Source organism: Alligator mississippiensis, chromosome 1, assembly GCF_030867095.1.
Source record: "Alligator mississippiensis isolate rAllMis1 chromosome 1, rAllMis1, whole genome shotgun sequence".
Taxonomy (NCBI): Eukaryota; Metazoa; Chordata; order Crocodylia; family Alligatoridae; genus Alligator; species Alligator mississippiensis.
In genome coordinates, this window is record NC_081824.1 from 101,163,459 (window position 1) to 101,183,705 (window position 20,247).

Sequence of the window (20,247 nt, forward strand, 5' to 3'; positions counted from 1 at the left end):
AATTAGTTTTTATTATATTAAAAGAAATATAGTCTATAGTAAAGGAATACTTAAAATCTTTCTTCTATTTAAGATGATCTTTGATCTTAATAGTTTCAGGTAGATACATGATTCATGGTACTTTTTTCATACTATAGGGAAAGTGGTGATTATTCATATGACTGCTAAGAATAAGTATACCTTGATTTTTAGGAAGGCTTTTGATATGGTCCCCCACAACATTCTTGCGGGCAAGCTAAGGAAGTACAGAATAGATCAGTGGACTGTAAAATGGATAGAAAACTGGTTGAAGCATTGGGCTCAGAGAATAGTAATCGATGGCTTGATGTTTAATTGGCAGCTGGTATCAAGTGGAGTGCCCCAGTGGTCGGTCCTTGGGCCAGTATTGTTCAATGTCTTCATCAACAACCTGGAAGATGGCATAGAGTGCACCCTCAGCAAGTTTGCAGATTACACCAAGCTGGGGGGAGTATTAGATATGCTGGAGGGCTGGGCTAGGATTCAAAGTGACTTAGACAAATTAAAGGATTGGTCCAAAAGGAATCTCATGAGGTTCAACAAGGACAAGTGAAAAGTCCTGCACTTAGGACAGAACCGTCCCATGTACTGTTCCAGTCTGAGGACTGACTGGCTGAGCAGCAGCTGTGCAAAAAAGGACCTGTGGGTAACAGTGGACAATAAGCTGAATATGAGTCAGCAATGTGCCCTTGTTGCCAAGAGGCTAATGGCATACTGGGCTGCATTGGTAGAAGTGTTGCTAGCAGGGCAGGGAGGTGATACCAGTGATATAAACATTAAAGTTACCTTCTGCTGTATAATGCTGACCTATAGTTTTATATGCACATTTTTGCATGTGCTTGAGTAAGAAAAATAGCACAACTATTATAAAGTTTGCATGTGAAAATGGAGATTCTAGAGTATGTCCTTGCTTATATAAGGTCTTACACCTTTATGGATGCTGAGTAGTATTTTGTTCTCTTAGTAGACCCATTAGAATGGGAAAAAGTGCTCCTATAATTTAAAATGCTGCATGGCATTTATGTAAAAATGTCTTAGTTTAGTCACTGAAAACTGGAGACGCCCTAAATCACAACGCTCCTTTCAAAGTATTTGAACTTCTCTTTGTTAAATTTGGGACATATTTCACTACTGTTAGTCTTTGCCATTTGAAACCTAGAAATCTTAAAAACAGAGTACGTGCACTACTTCTGCGTATTATCAAAAATATCTTAGTTTATTAACACTGAAAAAATATAGTAATGATTTTTTCACTATGAAGTTTGCTTGTTTATTACAATTGGAAAGAAGCTTTGGAGCAGCAAAGAGGCAATCCTCTTTTGATTTGGCGTTGTCTAGCTTACAGCTAGAGTTAAGTTCCCATTTATATGAAAACAACTATACAGGAATTTATAGAAGCTTGAGCATAGAAGAGAACGTATGTATTCTTCCATTTCTTTCTGTAAAGGCAAAAAAGAAAAGCAATGTGAGGTACTGAAGATAGACTTACAAGAGTACAAAGGAACCTTGTGGAAGACTATGATTGGTAGTCAGGGAGAAAAACAATTATCATTTGTTAATTTAAACTCATGAGTTTTGACTGTTCACCCAATTTTTGAACGTTTGGAATTGGCAGTAGTCTTGTGTGCTTGTTAACTGTGTCCCTTTTTGGCTTAACATATGAGTTTAGCCTCCCTGTGACTTGTATTACTTTCATTAAATACTTTTTCCAACATAAAATGGAGAGAACGTTTAAGGCAAGTAGCAAATGAGCAAAATTCAATCAATAGCTACTCAAGTAGCTCTAGAAAATACTTTTCCTCATCACCAGTAGAAGTATGAAAAGTCTGCATGCTGATAGAGAAACTGCTTATCGTCTCAAAACATTTTTCCTTTTGTAATTGGAAAGTAAGGATGATGTTAACTTTTCTTCCAGGGGGGAAAAAGGTAATGCTAAGCAATTTCAGCTTGAAAGGAAGAATATTTGTAACTGAGCTTTCTTAAGCAGATTTTAAGAGCCCTAGTACAACAGGACATATCTAATATGTAATGATGAAGTTTGGGGAATCACATTCCAATTATTGACTCTTAGATTAGAATAGAAAATATTAATTAACCTTGTCAGTCATTACATGGATGGAACAACTTTTCCTTCAGTTCTACAGTAGTGTAGCAGTTTGTCTAGATTCTGCTATAATGCTTACTTTAACAAGGAGCATGCTAGCACTCTAGACATGCACCTGAATTCCAAGGAACACGTTCTTCCAGTTAGCATGTATTGCTAGGTTTTCAGCTAAGTAGCACATATACTGCCATCTTCAGTACATCATACTTTGAAATTATACTATGCCATCCTGCCATACAGCTGAGGGGTAAGGATGCACAGCTAGCACTGCTTCATTCTGATCTCCATCTGAATTTCCTTCAGGTGCATTTCAAGGATTAAGGTTTAATCTGTGGTACCATACTGCATGATGAGAGGATACGTTCTTCTTTTAGTAGTCCTTTAACATCATGGATTAAATAAAAACAAGTCGTCAAGCCCCACTTTTATTTCTTTTTAAACTTGGACCCACAGATGCCTTGGTGTACATATTATTAATATTGCTAAATATTACTGCATTGTTGTACAAGCTTTATATAATATGTGAAATCTGTTTAACTTGACATCATTGTAAATAGAGGGGAAAAGTACAAATTGAATAATTTTCAGACAAGAACTTGTCTTGTGACGTGCAGCTCTATCCTCCATACAAAGCTTGTTTTGTTTCAAATTGTGCAGAGGTGCTGCTTAATAAGAATTAAATCTTTGTGACCAAAGCAGTCAAGTGCTAAGCTTATTTTGTGTGTACCAGGTAGTTATATTAAGTCTATTGAATACTGTACCACTGTGTCAAAAACATTAAGGATCCCGTTAGGACAGGCTAAAATAAAATATTTTTGGTTTCTTTCAGACTGGAACTACCCACTTTAAAGTTGGCACTTAGCACATGCTGTATTATTGAAAGTGACTTGTAAACAATAACTTTCCTGGGAAATACAAATCACCAACATTGAAGGGTTCTGTGTATTCGTTCTTGAAGAAGGCCAAAAGAATACTTACATTAAATGGAGCTTGTTACTAGTCTAAATACTAAACGAATTAGACACTTGACTTTATTATATAATTTGTCTTAGTGCAGCCTGCAGGCTCATCTTCTGCTACCACTTATAGGGTAGAAAAGTTTCCCCAAGGCTGTTATATTTGCTTCTTTATTAGTCATTGATTATAGTTCTTCTTGTTTGCTTTTGCTTTCTTGATATTTTTTCTTTCAAATCCAGGAGGAATGCTTGTTTTCAGGTTCCATATTTTCCACTTTGAATTATATCTTTGGTGATACAAAAGTATAAACATTGAGGAAAATTTAAATTTTAACATGTTCTGGATAATATTTCTTCTTTTTCTCTTTGATATTCAAAAATGTTTTAATCCCAACAAATTATATTTTTGTTCAGAATTTGCCTTCCTCATTTTCTTTTTAATAAATCCATTCTGATCTGATCTGATCTGATCAACGGGAATGATAAATCTACTCCCTCTAGCAAATTGTTACCTGATCTAGTCCACAGAATTGTTTGACATGTGGTCATACGTTACCTATGTATACAGGTTGGTGTACTGCCAGACTGATGAAACCAAAAGTAATCATTACTTCATTCCTATTTGTGTCATATATTACTCTGCTGATGAACCTGATAATTGTATTTATAATAGATATCTTGTTATTACTAAAGGTATTTTCTCCTATTTCATAAAGGAGTAAATATATAAAATTAAATGAGCTTCTAAGTGTCACTGACTAATTTATCAGTGTGGATGTCATAGTGATACGTACTTATATTGGAGTGATTGCTGGAAATGATTGCTGAATTTTTGTCCCATTTTTGGAAACACTTGGAACATTTTCCACATCACCACTGATGCAAAACTTAGAAGAACTGTCATTGAATATTTTTGATACTTCCAATTTTAGATCAAATACAACTTTTCCCATTTGAGTAACAAAATGAATTACAAGGGCTGATGCAGCAATAGTACATACAGATATAAGATATTTATGTGGCTGTCTCTTTCTTAGGGTTTGGAGATTTTTCCAGCTATTCTGGTCAGTTGGACACATTATTTGACACAAGATTGAAAAGTCAATTTTGAGACTATAGCTCCTTACAGTTAACTTTTTCAAGTGGTATCAAACTGTATTTTTATTAGTAAAGTCTGGAAGCCACTGACAGAACTGAAATGATTCCTTTTCTTCTTATAAACCATTCTTCTTGTAAACCATACAAGAACCTCTGCTTCTAAAGGATCAATTTTATCACCACTGTGGAAAATGAAATTGGTTGCAAATTTTTTCTGGTGTGGCCACTGAATCATTGAAATGTGAGGATCGGAAGAAACTTTAGGGGTTCACCCAGTCCATTCAGCCTTCTGTGAGGCAGAGTCAGGACCGTTCCTCACATGTTTTTGTAGCATATTATTACAAACTGCCAGTGATGTGATTCTATATATGCACTACATGGCCTCTTCCAGTGCTTAGCTATCCTAATATAATATTTTTCCCTAATATCTAACCAAAATCCCCCTTACTTTAATCTGATTACTGCTTGCCCTACTCTCATAGATTTAATAGATTTCACAGATATTAGGGCTGGAAGGGACCTCATGAGATCATTGGGTCCAGCCCCCTGCCCAAGGGGCAGGAAGTCAGCTGAGGTCAGATCACCCCAGTAAGATAAGCATCCAAGCAAGGGACAAGGAAAACATGTAATAGCCATTCCCTTTTAAACAATCTTTTGCACATTGGAAAACTTTTATCATGTCCTGCCTTAGTTTTCTTTTTTTTACACTTATTCTTTCAATCTTTCCATGCTCATCATATTTTCTCTTTCTTGTGCTCCTCTGGATGCTCTCCAGTTTGCTTATATCTTCTTTCTTATAGTGTCTTGCTCAAAATTGGATAATGGTACTCTAGCTGAGGGTTCTTCTGTGCTAAGTAGGGAAAAGTAATTCTTTCCTCTGTCTTCTATTCAACACTTGTTAATGACATTTGACTTTTATAGTTAAACAGCATAACATTTTTCATTTTTATTCAGTGTGTTTTCCTCTGGGACACCCTGATCCTTTTCTGCAGAACTGCTGCCTATACAGTTGTGCACCATTTTTATTTTTGCATTTGAAAATTACCTTCCTGATCATATTTGCATTTGTTTCCATTTAATTTCAGTATTTGAATTCTGATCCTGTCTTCAAAAGTGTTTGCAATCTCTTTCAGATTGGTGTTCTCTAGAGACTTAGAAAACATATTTTCTATTTCATTATTTAGTTCATTAATGATAATATTACAAGATAGACTCCTGGAGGACATTTCTTAATATGTAATTCCAGTTTAACTTCAAACTATTGAAAATTAGACCTCAAACACAGGTTTTCAACTAGTTGTGCAGCTGCCTTATAGTAACTTCATCTAAACTTCATCTATTCCCCTAATTTTGCTAATGAATTTATCGTATGGGGCTTGATTTATAGACTCACTAAAATCAAGATATATTATATATAATAGTTACTTCTAATCCAGCAGTCTCTGTGATGTTTTACAAGCAGTGGTCTGAAACAACCTAACTCGTGTCTGAAGGGGGAAGGTGCTCTTGACCCATTTGCTGCTACTACTGCCATCTCTCTGCCACCTGGCTGCTATGTGAGCAAAGCATCTGCCACCAGAACACTGCAGAAGTCCTCCCCTTAGCCCCCAACAGTGGGATCTGAATAAAATGGTACCATAAACTTTATACTGCTAATCCCTATCCTAATCCACTAGGAAGAATATTAAAGTGGTTTGAATAGGTTGCTCTAGGGGAAAAAGCACATTTGCTAACTTAAAAGATAATTGAAAGTGAATTATAAAACAAAAACCAAACTGCTATGTAGTTAGTTTTGCCATTGTCATATAAATGAATTACGGAAATAAGGGAACCTCTGTTTGAATTTCACAACAAAGAAAATACAGAAAAGATGAGCAACTGTGCTAGGATAACCAGTCAAACAGACAATATAAGACTGATTAAAAATTACATTTTTGACAAGAAAAAACTTCACAAAAGTATAACTTCACTGGTGAATGACTGGAGATCTTACAGTGAACAATATATCTCTGAAAGACTCTAAAGTCCCGTCTACACATGCAGATAAAGGCACAATGGGGTCTGATGTGTGATTCACATATCTGTACCATCTGCCAAGTCCATTCCACATGCATGGACTTGTACCACAAAGGAATTTGGACCACTACTTTAACAAATGTGTCATAGCTGACAGTAGAAGCAGAATCATTAACTTGCATGACCAATCACGCTAAACCACATTATTAACCGTTTCAGAGAGAAACTGCTGGCACATCCTGTTCAAAAGAAAGTAGCAATTCTGGTCTTTGTGACAAGCTGGCTGAGCTTCCTGCATAAGTAAAAATTGTCTTTTAAGGATTACAATGTTAGTTTATTACAAACGTCAAAGCCTGCAGCTTGGCCCTTTTAATATGGAAGCAAAGATCCTGAATTGCTTCAAGATGGAGCTGGACAAATTGATGAAGCTATACTGTGATAGAAAAATGCTCTTGGAAGACTAGTCAGTGTATGTGAATGTGTTTTTATGTTATGTTTAAAAACATCAGAAGTCAATAGGTCTTAAACAGTTGATCCCTTCACCATGTGTCTAAATTTAACATTCTTTGGTGGTTGCCTCCATCCTATCATATTGTGCCCATCATCATGGTTTGTAAGCACCTCTGGAATACCTAATCCATCTCTTTTCTATGGTTTTCTGTATGGTACCTCTTTTCTATATGATTTAATATCTTGCTGAACTGGGTCGAAGATTCACCTTGTAATAGCACAACACTGCGTCTAACACATTAGGCCAGCTGAAGTTTGGAAAGTGTGATGACAATGAGTTTACATAATGCAGTTACTGTTACTCAGTTTGTGAAGGTAATAAATGATTTGAATAAAGAAATGTTGAACCACTTAAAAAGCCTACTTTCTAACAGTGAGAAAAAAGGAAAACAAAGCATGGCTCTTGTGCCAGCCTGCATTTAGCCCCTTCATAAAGCCCTAATTCTGTTAAACTCAAATTCAGTGGATTGAGACAAGATGCAATTGAGATGTGTAACTGAAATAGCCAATGTTTTTTATCTTTTCTTTGCTTATGTATAAATGCTCTTCAAATGGTTGTTAGTTAATTTCTTGTTTTGTTTCCAGCCATCTCCATTTCATTACATTTGGGGGCATGTCTGTCATTGTACTAAGCCCAGAAACATTTGAAAGTCTTGAAACAAGGACTGATATAGATGTGGCTCAAAATAACTTTTTTTTCATAATACAGCAAAATTGCAGCTGAGTACACAAGAGCTTTTAGAGTGTTTCATTCCAGTCTGTGAGATAGCGAAGTATGATTGTCAATATCAAAAGTTCTTCAAAGTTGTCACAATAAATACTGGTAGTTATTTTAGAAATGAAGAACATGGGTGGCAATGAGGCCACTTAAAATGAGTCTCTTGGTTCCTAAAATAAAGAATCTAATGAGCACTTTGGACAGTGATGTCCCAGCATGCATTGCTGCAGCTTGATCTACAAGAAATAGAATTGCGTATTTTAACCTGCAGGGTTCTATTTATTGTGTCATTTGATATTAAGCATAAGGGCACTGATAGACTGACTAATTTAATGTAAATTCAACCTGACCTTTATGTACTGTTTATGTTGCCAGTGTTTGCTTACAGTACAAAATTCAGTGCGTCTGGCAGTAATACGCTGAGCTGTGCATCTACACATGAAATTAACAGTTTGAGTTGGAGTTTATTGCTCCCAGGCTCAATGTTTACATGTGTATCTTGGACTGCAGCACGTTGAGCTGGGGTGGCACAGCCCTGGCTGGCAGCGAGTCCAGGGGGTCAGCCTGCCAGCCCCAGCTCACCGTGCTGCAAAGGGGCTGGCTGGGGCACAAGGGTGATACAGTGCAAGGCTAGCTGGCAGGCAGCCCCTCATGTAGTAGCATCCTCATGTAACAGAGTAAAGAACTCTGCCATACGATGGTACTTGTATCTGACATTATTGTCCTATGCAGAATTAGTTTACTCCGGCCTAATAGGGGTACACGTGTAGACAGTGCTGCTTTACTTTGGAGCTAATTAAGTTAAGTACTTCCACAGTAAGCATCTCGTACAGATGCACCCTAAAATTATATTTGCATTTGTTGTGGTGATTTCTTCAGAAAAGTTACTCTTTCTTATTTTGCTCCATAGTGTGCAGCTGTAACAGCGTCATTGGGAAGGTGATCTGGAATCTGCATTGCAACTTGATTTTATCTGTTCATTAGCCAGTTTTCAAATCTTAAAACTCAACAGATTTTTAAGTGATAAAAGAGAGAAACCAAAATCAATTATTGAACAGGTTTCAGTCCAAAGTAAGAATTAAGTGCATTTGAAATTTGTTTTTTAAGTTGCTGTTTTTCAGTAGACTACGACAAGAAAAATACTTGAAACCAGAAAAAGTCCTCCTGCCTTTCCCCCTCCCCTTTCTTGGCCATGTTCTAACAAAAAACAGCCAACATGGTTTAGAAGAAATTTTGAAAGAGGAGGAAGCTTGAATACCAAGTGTCAGTTCAAAGCATTTTTAAAGAGATAATCTACTGTAAAGAGAGTTTGTAAAGCAGCTTTGACTGTACCATAATTTGAATGTCTTAACTGGTGCAGATTTTTCTAAAAGGCTATCATAAGACACTTATTCACCTCTTGGAATATTAAAATTGGCAAAGTGTTTAAAATAAAATTATTTGAAAACCTGTTGAAATCATTAAAGGAAAATGAAGAATATGTTTTCAATTAAATCCTTTAGTATTTTCAATATAGCAGGTTCTTTTATTTTTCTTTCTTTTCTTTTCCTTTCTTTTCTTTTCCTTAAGAGAATTGTGAAAAGAAATGTTATGATATAAGATTTGTTGTGAGGGCTACTTTAAACCTGTTGCTTTTGAATTTACAGGAAATATCCAGTGTTAGTGATACAAAATTATTAGGCTATTAAAAATCCAGTGTGTGCTTACTCTTAATGGAAAGTGACACTGCTTTCAGTTTGTTTAATAATTAGGGCATAACCTTTGAACAATTTAAAATGTATCTTACTGGAAGCACAAGTAGATTACAACAGAAATATTTTCTTGAGTGTGCACGTTACATGGAAGAATGTTAAAAGCATAGTAAGGCTCAACTAAATCATGTTGTTATTCAAATGTTGAATTTGCACAAGTGGAATACTTAGTGGTATTTTTACATTTTGTATCATATTCCATTCAAGACTCGGAATGTCTTTTTCCTATTCTCAGTAATGTTTATTACTGCTTATTCAGGGCTTGCTTTAACGGATCATGAAATATGAGCCTAAATCAATCAGCATATTTTAAAAGGCTTCTTTTTATGTAATAAAGATTGAATATTTTTTCCTTAATCGATGCTGTGCTTTTTTTACATTAATGTCATCTTTGGAAAATTGCAATTGCTATTTTTGTAAGTGCTATCTATGTTAGTCATGGCATTTCAAATCTTTTTAATGTCTGTTTACATTAATTCATTTGTGTCCTACCTTTAGTTGAATGAAAGATGTTCCTGGATAGAGAGAGTGAATGCTTGCTGGCTGTCACCTGAAAGTCACCACCACTCTCTTATTTCAGAGTTACTCCTCTTGCAGCAGGCATGGCTCTCAGAAAGCTCTCAGCAGGCATTTCAGGAGGGTTAAAAAGGCAGCCCTCTAATTCAAGAGCCCTTTTTTGGTAGCTTTTGGACTTTTTAACTTCTTCATGCAAGCTAAGCTGAATCATATGTTGGCTACTGAATGATGGGTCTGCCTTCTGTTTTAGTTCCAGGAGAGAATAATTTTTTGTTTCCTAGAACTAAATGGCTCTGTATAAGAGGTGGAAGGGGACTGGGGATTCTTATTCATCTGATCCTACTTCTTAATTTTAAGGAAAGTGTGAAGTTTATTTTGGCATACATGTTTAGACTAGGATAGGCTTTTATGGTTTGGAAAAGAAATTCTCTAGTGTTTCTAATTTAATCAATCGAAATCATGTGTGTATTTTAGGGAAAAAAGCATCATCATCATAGTGTATTTATTGCTCTGTGTTATAGTATCAGAGTTCAGATTTCAAAACTGTTTGGACAGTTCATGGGAGATTTTGCTGTTGCTTGTAAATCTGTCATCTATCATTTTAATACTGTGTGAGATCTGTACATATTAAATCTAGCTGATGCATAGACAGGAGTTTTGCCCAAGTGAGGTATGAGTAGGGTCCTGAGAGAAGTAATTATACATTTTAGGATGGGAGCCAAGAGCATAGTTAGGATTCCCCTCCAATACCACCTCTGCATTTGAGTAGTTTATTTTGGAGCCCAGAGTGTGTGTGTGAGAGGGAGCGAGAGAGTTTAGGTAGATAAATCTTCTCTGATGCCCAAGTCACAGCCATTTTCTTATGGTCGAAGAAGGTTACATTAAAGTCTACTCTAAATCAAAGAACTGTTTCTCCTTAATTGTCTGTAGAATTCACACTTGTTTAATACAAGGCACTTCATCATCAGGGGAATAGAGAGAGCTTTGTCTCCAGAGTGTTCTGAGGTTTTACCATGGACTTGGGAGAAAAAAAATGGGACCAGAACATCAAATGTAAATCTCTTAAAATGGTAGCACAGTGTTGTCCTTTAACGCCATTTGAGCATCAGACCAATCCTCAGTACAACCCAGATGTGGCTTGGAGTCCTGCTTTTCCACCCATTTCTACTTGAGTGGTCTTGAAATTTACATTCCAGTTCAATATATTAAAATGCAATTCTCAATCTAACACTGAATACTGAAGTCTATAAAAGCTTTGACTGTGACTACCCTGAGGTTAAGATTATACCCCATGACATGAACTTCAAATTTAATTAATTTGCCTCACATCTTGTGCACAGTAAGCCTATGATAAACCCTTGGATTATATAATCGTATGTTTTGTTTTGTTTTTTTCTATAGAATTTATCAGTGCATGGGATGGATGATGGTACTCAGGGAAGGAATTTGATTTGGTTAGCAAATGACAGTATAGGAGTTTTGCTGCATTGGTTGGAGAAGTTGAAATTTTGATAGGGAACAAAGCACAATTTCAGGAAGAGAATATACTTATGCTAAAGACCATTAAGTCTCGCCCTAGAAGATGGCATTATAACCTTACTTCTGCAGTGAGGTTGTGCTCATTCTCCCATAAAGTGAAGGGCAAAGCTTCCTTTAACTTTAATAACGAAAGAGATCCTCAAATCATTTAAACCAAACATTTTGGAAGTTTCCACTAATTGTATATTGCTCACTTTCAGTGTGCCCCTTTTGATACACCAGGGCCTGATTTTTTTGGAAATTTCATAGATTTCATAGACATTAGGGCTGGAAGGGACCTCGGAAGATCGAGTCCAGCCCCCTGCCCAAAGGGCAGGAAGTCAGCTGGGGTCATAGGATCCCAGCAAGATAAGCATCCAGTTTGCTCTTGAAGGTGTTCAGTGTAGGCGCTTGAACCACTTCTGGTGGCAGGCTGTTCCAGACCTTGGGGGCTCGGACAGTAAAGAAATTCTTCCTTATGTCCAGCCTGAAACGGTCTTGTCGTAGTTTATGACCGTTCGACCTAGTCGTCATCCCTTGGGGTGCTCTGGTGAACAAACGTTCCCCCAATTACTGGTGGTCACCCCTGATAAACTTATAGGTGGCCATCAGATCACCCCTGAGCCTGTGCTTTTCCAGGCTAAAGAGCCCCAGGGCTCTCAGCCTGTCATCGTAGGGTCTGCTTCCCTGACCTCTGATCACACGCGTGGCTCTTCTCTGGACTCTCTCAAGCTTCTCCACATCCTTTTTGAATTGTGGAGCCCAAAACTGGACACAGTACTCCAGCTGCGGCCTCACTAAGGCCGAGTACAAGGGGAGAATGACGTCCCGGGATTTGCTTGAGAAGCATCTATGGATGCAAGCCAGCGTTTTGGTCGCTTTACTAGCCGCAGCATCACATTGCAGGCCCATGTTCATCTTGTGGTCACTGATGACCCCCAAGTCTCTTTCTTGCTTAGTGCTAGCCAACATAGCACTGCCGAGCCTATAAGGATGCTGCGGATTTTTCTTCCCAAGGTGGAGAACCTTGCATTTATCGGCGTTGAACACCATCAGATTCTTGTCTGCCCACTTGCTGAGCCTGTCCAGGTCAGCCTGGATCACCTGCCTGTCTTCTGGTGTGGATGCTTTGCCCCAAAGTTTGGTGTCATCGGCGAACTTGGCCGGTCTGCTTCTGACTCCAGTGTCCACATCATTAATGAAGATGTTGAACAGTATGGGTCCAAGGACAGAGCCTTGGGGGACCCCACTGGTCACAGGACACCACGATGAGTGACTTCCATCAATTACTACCCTCTGGGTCTGACCCCGGAGCCAATTTTCCAGCCAGTGGATCGTGGAGGACCCAAGGCAACAATTGGCCAGTTTCTCCGAGAGGCGATCATGCGAAACCAGATCAAAGGCTTTTTTGAAGTCAAGATATATGACATCAATCTCTTCTCCCTTGTCCAGGTGATAGGTCACCTGGTCGTAGAAGGAAATGAGATTGGTCAAGCAAGACCTACCCACAACAAACCCGTGCTGGCTATCCCTTAAGATGTTGGCGTTGGCCAGTCCATTAAGGATGGCCTCTTTAATAAACTTTTCTAAGATCTTTCCTGGGGTAGAAGTCAGGCTAATGGGCCTATAGTTAGCCAGATCCACTTTCCTCCCTTTCTTGAAGATAGGCACCACATTGGCCTTCTTCCAGTCTTCGGGCACTACACCAGAGCGCCAAGAGTTTTCAAAGATCCGTGCTAGAGGCTGGGCTATGATGCTCGCCAGCTCCTTGAGTACGCTGGGGTGAAGATTGTCAGGGCCGGCTGACTTGAAGGTATCCAGCTTCTCAAGATGTTCCTTCATGAAGTCAGCATCAGTGGAGGGCAGGGGATCACCCTCACCCGGACTTCCCTGTCCCGTAGCAGGCATGGGCATCCCATGGGACTGATGACCGATGCAAGTACCTATTTAATAGGTTGTTTTTTTCCTGGGCGTCAGTTGTCAGTTGCCCCATCTGGTTCAGCAGGGGTCCAACATTGCCCCTGCTTTTCCTCTGGCTCCCCACATATCTAAAAAAGGACTTTTTATTGTCCTTGATGCTCAAAGCTAGTTGGAGTTCAGTTGCAGCCTTGACTTTCCTGGTCTGCTCCCTACAGGACCGGACCAGTGCAGAATAATCCTCCTTGGAGGTGACTCCTATCCTCCATCCTTTGTAGGCCTATCTTTTTATCCTCAGGAGGTCTGCTAGGTCCCTGGAGAGCCAGGGGGGCTGCTGTGCCCTCTTGCTGCCTTTCCTCCAAGATGGAATAGACTTAGTTTGTGCATTGAGGATCGCTCCCTTGGGGAGCAACCACTCTTCTTGAACTCCCCTCTCCCCATTGTCATGGTCCCTTAGGGCCTCACTGACAAGCCTCCTGAGCTTCTCAAAGTCGTCTTTCCTGAAGTCAAGGATTTCCGTGTTGCTGACTGACTTGCCAGCTTTTCGGCGGATGGTGAAGGTGATCAGCTCGTGGTCACTGTCACCCAGCTTCCCATCGATCACTAGGTCGCCGACTAGGTCATCCCCAGTAGCCAGTACCAGGTCGAGCAGTGCTTTGCCTCTCGTTGGCCCATAGACTTCTTGAGTCAGGTAGAGGTCATCCACGCACGAGAGGAAGCTTTGAGACCACTCAGTTTTTGCTGAGCGATCCTCCCACGAGATGTCCGGGTAATTGAAGTCACCCATGACAACCATGGTCCTGGAGCATGCGGCCTCAGCCAGTTCCCGGGCAAACTCCTGGTCAAGCTCAGGACTTTGGGTGGAAGGTTTGTAGTAGACTCCCACCATTGTCAATATTGAATGCACTTCAGTATTTAACTGTAAGCTGTATTGAATGCACTTCAGTTCACTGTAATTGTAAGCTGTGCTTTAACCATGCAAAAAGCCATAAATATAACACTCTGATGGTACTTTAAAAAATAATGAACATTTATGAGCTTTGTCACATGGGGCTCCACATGGTTCCTCAGCTCCTCACCTTGTAAAAACTTGGGTGATGAGATCAGTTTATCTCACAGGGATATGATAAAGCATTCAAGCATTCAGACATTATGGTGATGATAGAATAATGATGACTTTAAAAAAACAACAAATACACTAATATTGTGTTCTGAATACAGAGCAGGTTATAAAGAATTTGAAGATAGTAGATCATACAATAAATGTTGAGGATAAAACAAAACAGTGGGCACGTCTACACAAAATGCTACATCATCATGGCAATGAACTGTGGCAACATAGTGTTGGTGGTAACAAACCGTGATGCTGCAGCTATGTCTCCATAGTGATGCACTCCCCCCACTAACAGGTCGCTACCGGGATATAGTGGCAAAAAAACCTGTGCACAGTCGGCATGGTGCAGTATGGGTTTTTACTGTGCCGTCATTGATAACTTCCTTTCAGATGGCGCAGTAACAACGGTGCTGTACAGCCACATGTAGACCTGCCCACTGAGTAACTTTCTGTTTTGTAGACACTATCTTTTCTGTGCACTGAATGAGGTAGAAAACATGGAAAAAATTTATATTACATTATTATATAGTTTTTACCTATTGTATAAGAACCTAGGTGCTGAAATAACATGACACGGGGAACTTAATACTGGGCTTTCCTCACTTCTCAGTTTTTGATTGTGTAATTTTATTGTTCTCTTTATATAGGTTTTTTGGTTTTCTCATTTAAAGTCATTTCCCAAGTTGTTATTTTTTCTTTTAACAGATAAAACATACAATTTGCCAGTGAGTTTCATAGTTATTTGTTGATGAAGGAGTGATGTTTGAGAAACAGGAATCCTGTGTCCAGTTCCAGGTCCTGGAAGGGAGCATGGTCCAGCGATTTCAGGCCCTCTCCTCCTGCTTTCTCAATTCTGAATGAGTCTGTCCTGTTCCCTCCAGTCTGTTCTATTCTGTTTTGTTCCATTCAGGTTAATATACCACATATAATTCTAGTTTCTGAGTCATTCCTGTAGTGAATTAGGCAAAAGGAGTAACATCTGTCACGCTTTATTTGTTCTATAATCTGTCCCCAAGGGGGAGAAGCATGTCACAGTAGTGTCTTATTTTGTTAGCTTGGTTTTTTTAATACTTGTATTGGCGTGCATTTGCAGCAGAAGATGGTTAGGTTTGTTCATTGTTCTAGAGGCTGCAGCTGGAGTACTGCGTCCAGTTTTGGGCCCCACAATTCAAAAAGGATGTGGAGAAGCTTGAGAGAGTGCAGAGAAGAGCCATGTGCATGATCAGAGGACAGGAAAACAGATCTTGCGACGACAGGCTGAGAGCTATGGGCGCTTCAGCCTGGAAAAGCGCAGGCTCAGGGGTGATCTGATGGCCACCTATAAGTTTATCAGGGGTGACCACCAGTATCTGGGGGAATGTTTGTTCACCAGAGCGCCCCAAGGGATGACGAGGTTGAACCGTTATAAACTCCTGCAAGACCGTTTCAGGCAGGACATAAGGAAGAATTTCTTTACTGTCCGAGCCCCCAAGATCTGGAATAGCCTGCCATCGGAGGTGGTTCAAGCACCTACACTGAACACCTTCAAGAGTAAATTGGATGCTTATCTTGCTGAGATCCTATGACCCCAGCTGACTTTCTGCCCTTCGGGCGGGGGGCTGGACTCGATGATCTTCCGAGGTCCTTTCTAGCCCTAATGTCTATGAAATCTATGAAATGTTCATTATACAGCTGTGGAGAGTCCTTTCCCCAACACAGATGATTTTTACTATTACTGTAGAGCAATAGCTCAACCAGAAGACTACAGGGTTGTCACGGGCCTAGAAATTTGGTGGTAGAATAGTGGCAGCATTAATTGCCATTGTCCCCACAGTTGCAGCACTATACCACTCCCCTAATGCCAAATTACTGGAACCATGGGGAGCCCCCATGTGTCAGATGTCATTGACAACATGGGGGCCAGTTTGCGGGTTTACTCTGTAGCCAGACCCAGTGCACAAGGTGGGGCTGATGATCACGGTTGTTTTGCAATCAGATCCTGAGTGCAGCCTTGGATTGATATGTTGAATAGCATTTGCAAGCCCCATATGCCAAACCTGCCTTGAATTAGCTCCACAGACTGACTGTGTCCATGGGAACCAGTCTGCAGACTGGCTTATACCATTCATCCTACCTGTGGGGCTGGCTAGGTTAAGCATTATTGCTAGAGAGTTCTGCTGTGCCAGAGGTGTGTAGTTATCAGCCATGGTCTTTATCCTACAACTTCTAGCAGTCTTTTAGATAGTTAGCCTTAGACCATGGATCACATTGAACATCAGAACAAGACATTGAGCTATATTTAAAATTACATGGGAAGTCAGTTTCAAAAGTAGAGAACAAATTTGACAAGATTGGGAAGACAAGGTTCTTTGGGTAAATGTGATATCTTTTATTAAACCAACTAAATAGTTGGAAAAATTGTTCTTTGCAAGCTTTCGGGCACAAACACCCTTCTTCATAGCCTGAAGAAAGATGTTTGTGCCCGAAAGCTTGCAAAGAACAATTTTCTCAACTATTTAGTTGGTCTAATAAAAGAGATTACATTTACCCAAAGAACCTTGTCTGTCTATGTCCTTAGACCAACACAGCTATAACCAACAACCCTGAAACAAGGTTGGGAAAGCCTTTTTCATTAGATAGAAATGTGTCAGAATTCTGACTGGTGTACTAAGTGCTGAAAGCTTCAGGCATACGGGGCATGTCCAGTGAGCATGCATACGAGGTTTGCAACACTGCAGACTTGTCTGCAGCACCACAGACTGCATGCACTGTACATGCAGGCATTCACCACGCTGCTAATATGTAGCACAGTGGGGTTTTTTGACACTGGGAGATCTCACTTGTGCAACCTGACAGTGGGTGGTTGGACCCAGATTATGCGAGCAGGCCGGGGACGAAAGGGGTTCGGGGCCTTATTCCTCCTTCTGCTGTCTCTCCCTCCGTCGACAGAAAAAAAAACACTGAGGAGGCAGTGAGATAAACAATGCTTTACTCACAGTTTAGGCAGGAAAAAAAACTCTTGACAGTTGTTTCACCATTAAACTCACTGGTGACTCGGGAGCTCTTAAACATACTCAGATGGTATACCCAGTTGTAATGGGGGCGTCCGGGGGGAAGGGATTTCGTGGACGCAGGATCCTGGAAAGGGTGATCAGGCCTCTCCAAAGTGATGCGTGGATCCCCCTTGTGCTTGTGTTCTGCCCCTTTTATAAGCTACAGAGCCAATCAAAATGTGTCCTGTGTACCTGCTGACTTTTAGGAGGCTGTGACTGCTGGCCGTGCGGTCTCGCCCCTCATGTAACCCCTGATTTGCTGACTCCCTCACATTCCGAGCATAGTTTAACATGCCCCCTTGATCAAATGCCAGATTAGAAGCAGTTCTATTGTGACAGGGGCACTCAACTCATCTGGTTATGACATCACTGACAAAAAACCCATGCTAGAAAAAAGCTGGGTGGCACATGTTTGTGGCAACCTGTGCCACCCAAACCAGAGTCTGGCCAGCCAGAGCCACGCTGCACCTGCCAACCAAGTTCTATGTGCCTGGATTGCTGCTGCTGAGTCCCCGGGACCTCCCAGGTGCTGACCGCAGCCTCCCCTACACCACCTGGGGCACCCTGTTGCATGCCAGAGTGTGCATGCAGGAGTGTTCCCTGGGGACAACTAGCAGTGGCACAAATATGTTTCCAGGCAATGCACATTCCCGCTCATGGGGACATGCCCATGGAATCTAATCAAGAGGCGAATTATTCTAGCCAGGTTATTGCCTATCAGGAAAGGAGCCTATTAGTCAACTGATGATGATAGAAAACTTTGCTTATGAGTGTTATGATATGAGAGTTTGACTTCAATGATGAATTCAAAAGTCCTCTTAAAATGTGGACTGAATTACTACCTTTACCTAAATCCAAGATTACTTCAAATTTAAGAGGACCCTCCCCCACAATAATTCTATAGATGGAAAATTTATAAATTTGTTATAATATTTAAAGTAGAGAATCTAATTATTGGATGATTGTCTTCAATTTGTTCCCCAAAGCAGCACTGGGGGCCAAGGGGCCAGATATCCTCCCCCTGTCTCCTCTACCTGTTCCCCCCCACCCTTTGCCACCCCATTCCTGAGCCTGCCCCCCTGCTGCTTGTTCCTCCCTGCCGCTGCCCCACCCCTAGTGCCTACCTTTCTTGCCACTTGCCCACTGCTCCCTCCACCTCTTGTCACCTCATGCCTGGCCAGGGAGAGGCAGAAATGGCAGCTTGGGTCTCAGCTGGGTCAGGGCTGGAATGGCCAGAGCCAGACCTAGAGTTAAAGGTAAGCAGTGGTGGGGGCTGGGGAGAGGGGAAGGGTTGCACAAGTGGGATGCACAGTCTCCCCCCTCCAAAACTACACACAGTGTGGTCTTCCTCATGTCCCCCAATCCACCATGCAATCTCCTCCATGTTCCCCCCAAGCCACTCACCATGTGGTCTCTCTTGTGCACTCCCCCCATCATACACTCTCCCCTGTCCCGTGAGCCACCCTGGCCCAGGGCAGGTGGTCTCACAGCTCTAGTTTAGGTCCCAACCTGCTGCCTGCCTCAGGCTGGTACTCAGATCTAAGATGAGTCATTCATTTCCCATGACGATTGGGTAAATACAGTAATCAATTTGATAGGTCTCCTTAAAATGAAAACTTAATTGCAATTGTGAAATCACTAGTATCACTTAGGTCTTGATTAGATTTAGCTTCTGGCAGCTGGAATTCTTCACCAAGAAACTTCTCTTACATGATGTAGAGGTGTGAGTAGAGGTGTGCAACTTCTGAATATCATCGGCACGTGAGTCCAAGTCCATCTGAACTGCTTGTCTGGTGTCTGCATGTAGGTGTTGAATAGGTTCAAAAAGAAGATCTTTGCAGGAGTCCACGAGTGAGGAATTTGGTGGAGGAGGTACTGTTTCCCACACTAGGATATAGTATCTAGAAGGTGGATTCCATTTTATGTGCTGGGCAGAATCCAAATTGTGCTTGGTTTAGAAAGTTAGCTTCAGTTAAACAGACAAGGTGTTTTGGGTAAATCCGATATCTTCTATTAGACCAACTCAGATAGTTGGAAAAATTCTTCTTAGCGAGCTTTTGGGCACAACCAGCCATTGTCAGGCTGAGGAAGCATCTGCAGATGGCCTGTGCTCTTCCTTGATGGAGTGGTAAAGCAGCCAGAGGCCAGTAGGTATGCAAGAAAGCCAGTCGGTTAAAATGTAAATTGAGGTGGTCAGTAGGTGGTCAGTAGGGAGGGGGAATGAATGTATCTGTAGTCAAAAGATGGGAGACAAGAGGGTAGTGGGGAGGGAATGAGAATAGCTGTTAAAAATGGAGGGTTTATATGGGGAATCAGATGTTAGGCAGGTTATAATGTGTCAGAAATCCAGTGTCTATATTTAGTCCATGATTTTTTGTATCCAGTAGATTGATGAAGTGAAGGTCATAGGCTCATCTGTGAAAGGTATTTTGTATATTCCCTTTGAGGATTGGAACTGAGAGATTGGAGAGAGAGTGGGTTATCTTGTGAGAAGTATGCTTCAGTTAAATGAGTTTGTATCTGACCTGGTGGCTAGATTTTCTGTGAGCTTGCTCAGGAATGAGAGGTTTGACATTATTTAGTAGTTGGCCAAAACTTACTGGGTTTATTCTGTGGATGAAAGGGGAAGGGAAGTTCCTTTCCCTTGTTTTTCAGCCAGGAGTGTTTACAACTGCAGGCCAGTATCAGTTGTCAAGACTAGTGTATATTGAAAATGATTTACCAGGACCTTGATTTCTTGTCCTGTTGGTAGAGTGCAGTTGTCCTTTAGGAGGCTTTGGAATTTGTTTCATTTCATACATGGTGAACCAAAATCAAAAGTCTTTCTTGTTACTTTGTAGATAAACAGTCTCTGAACACTCTTAATAATGTGATGATCTGTCCAAGTCAGTTGCTGGTTTGTGATGTTTTTAATCTTGAACTCTAGGCTGAAGACCATGTCCAGGGTATAACAGGCTTTGCAGGTTGCGGTGTGAAAGT

At 40.7% G+C, this 20,247-nt stretch overlaps 2 protein-coding genes across 4 annotated transcripts in view; one reads left to right on the plus strand and one right to left on the minus strand.

The window, feature by feature from the left end:
• The window catches only part of COL10A1 (collagen type X alpha 1 chain), a 61,023-nt gene extending 51,063 nt beyond the window's left edge, over window positions 1-9,960 (minus strand). The window contains exon 1 of the mRNA XM_006278399.3: window positions 9,664-9,960. The gene's annotated coding sequence lies outside the window, so the exon portion shown is untranslated. The remainder of the gene's footprint in view (window positions 1-9,663) is intronic.
• LOC102565708 (dermatan-sulfate epimerase) overlaps window positions 1-20,247 on the plus strand; it is a 342,822-nt gene that overhangs the window by 72,992 nt on the left and 249,583 nt on the right. The gene's annotated exons all lie outside the window — the stretch shown is intronic.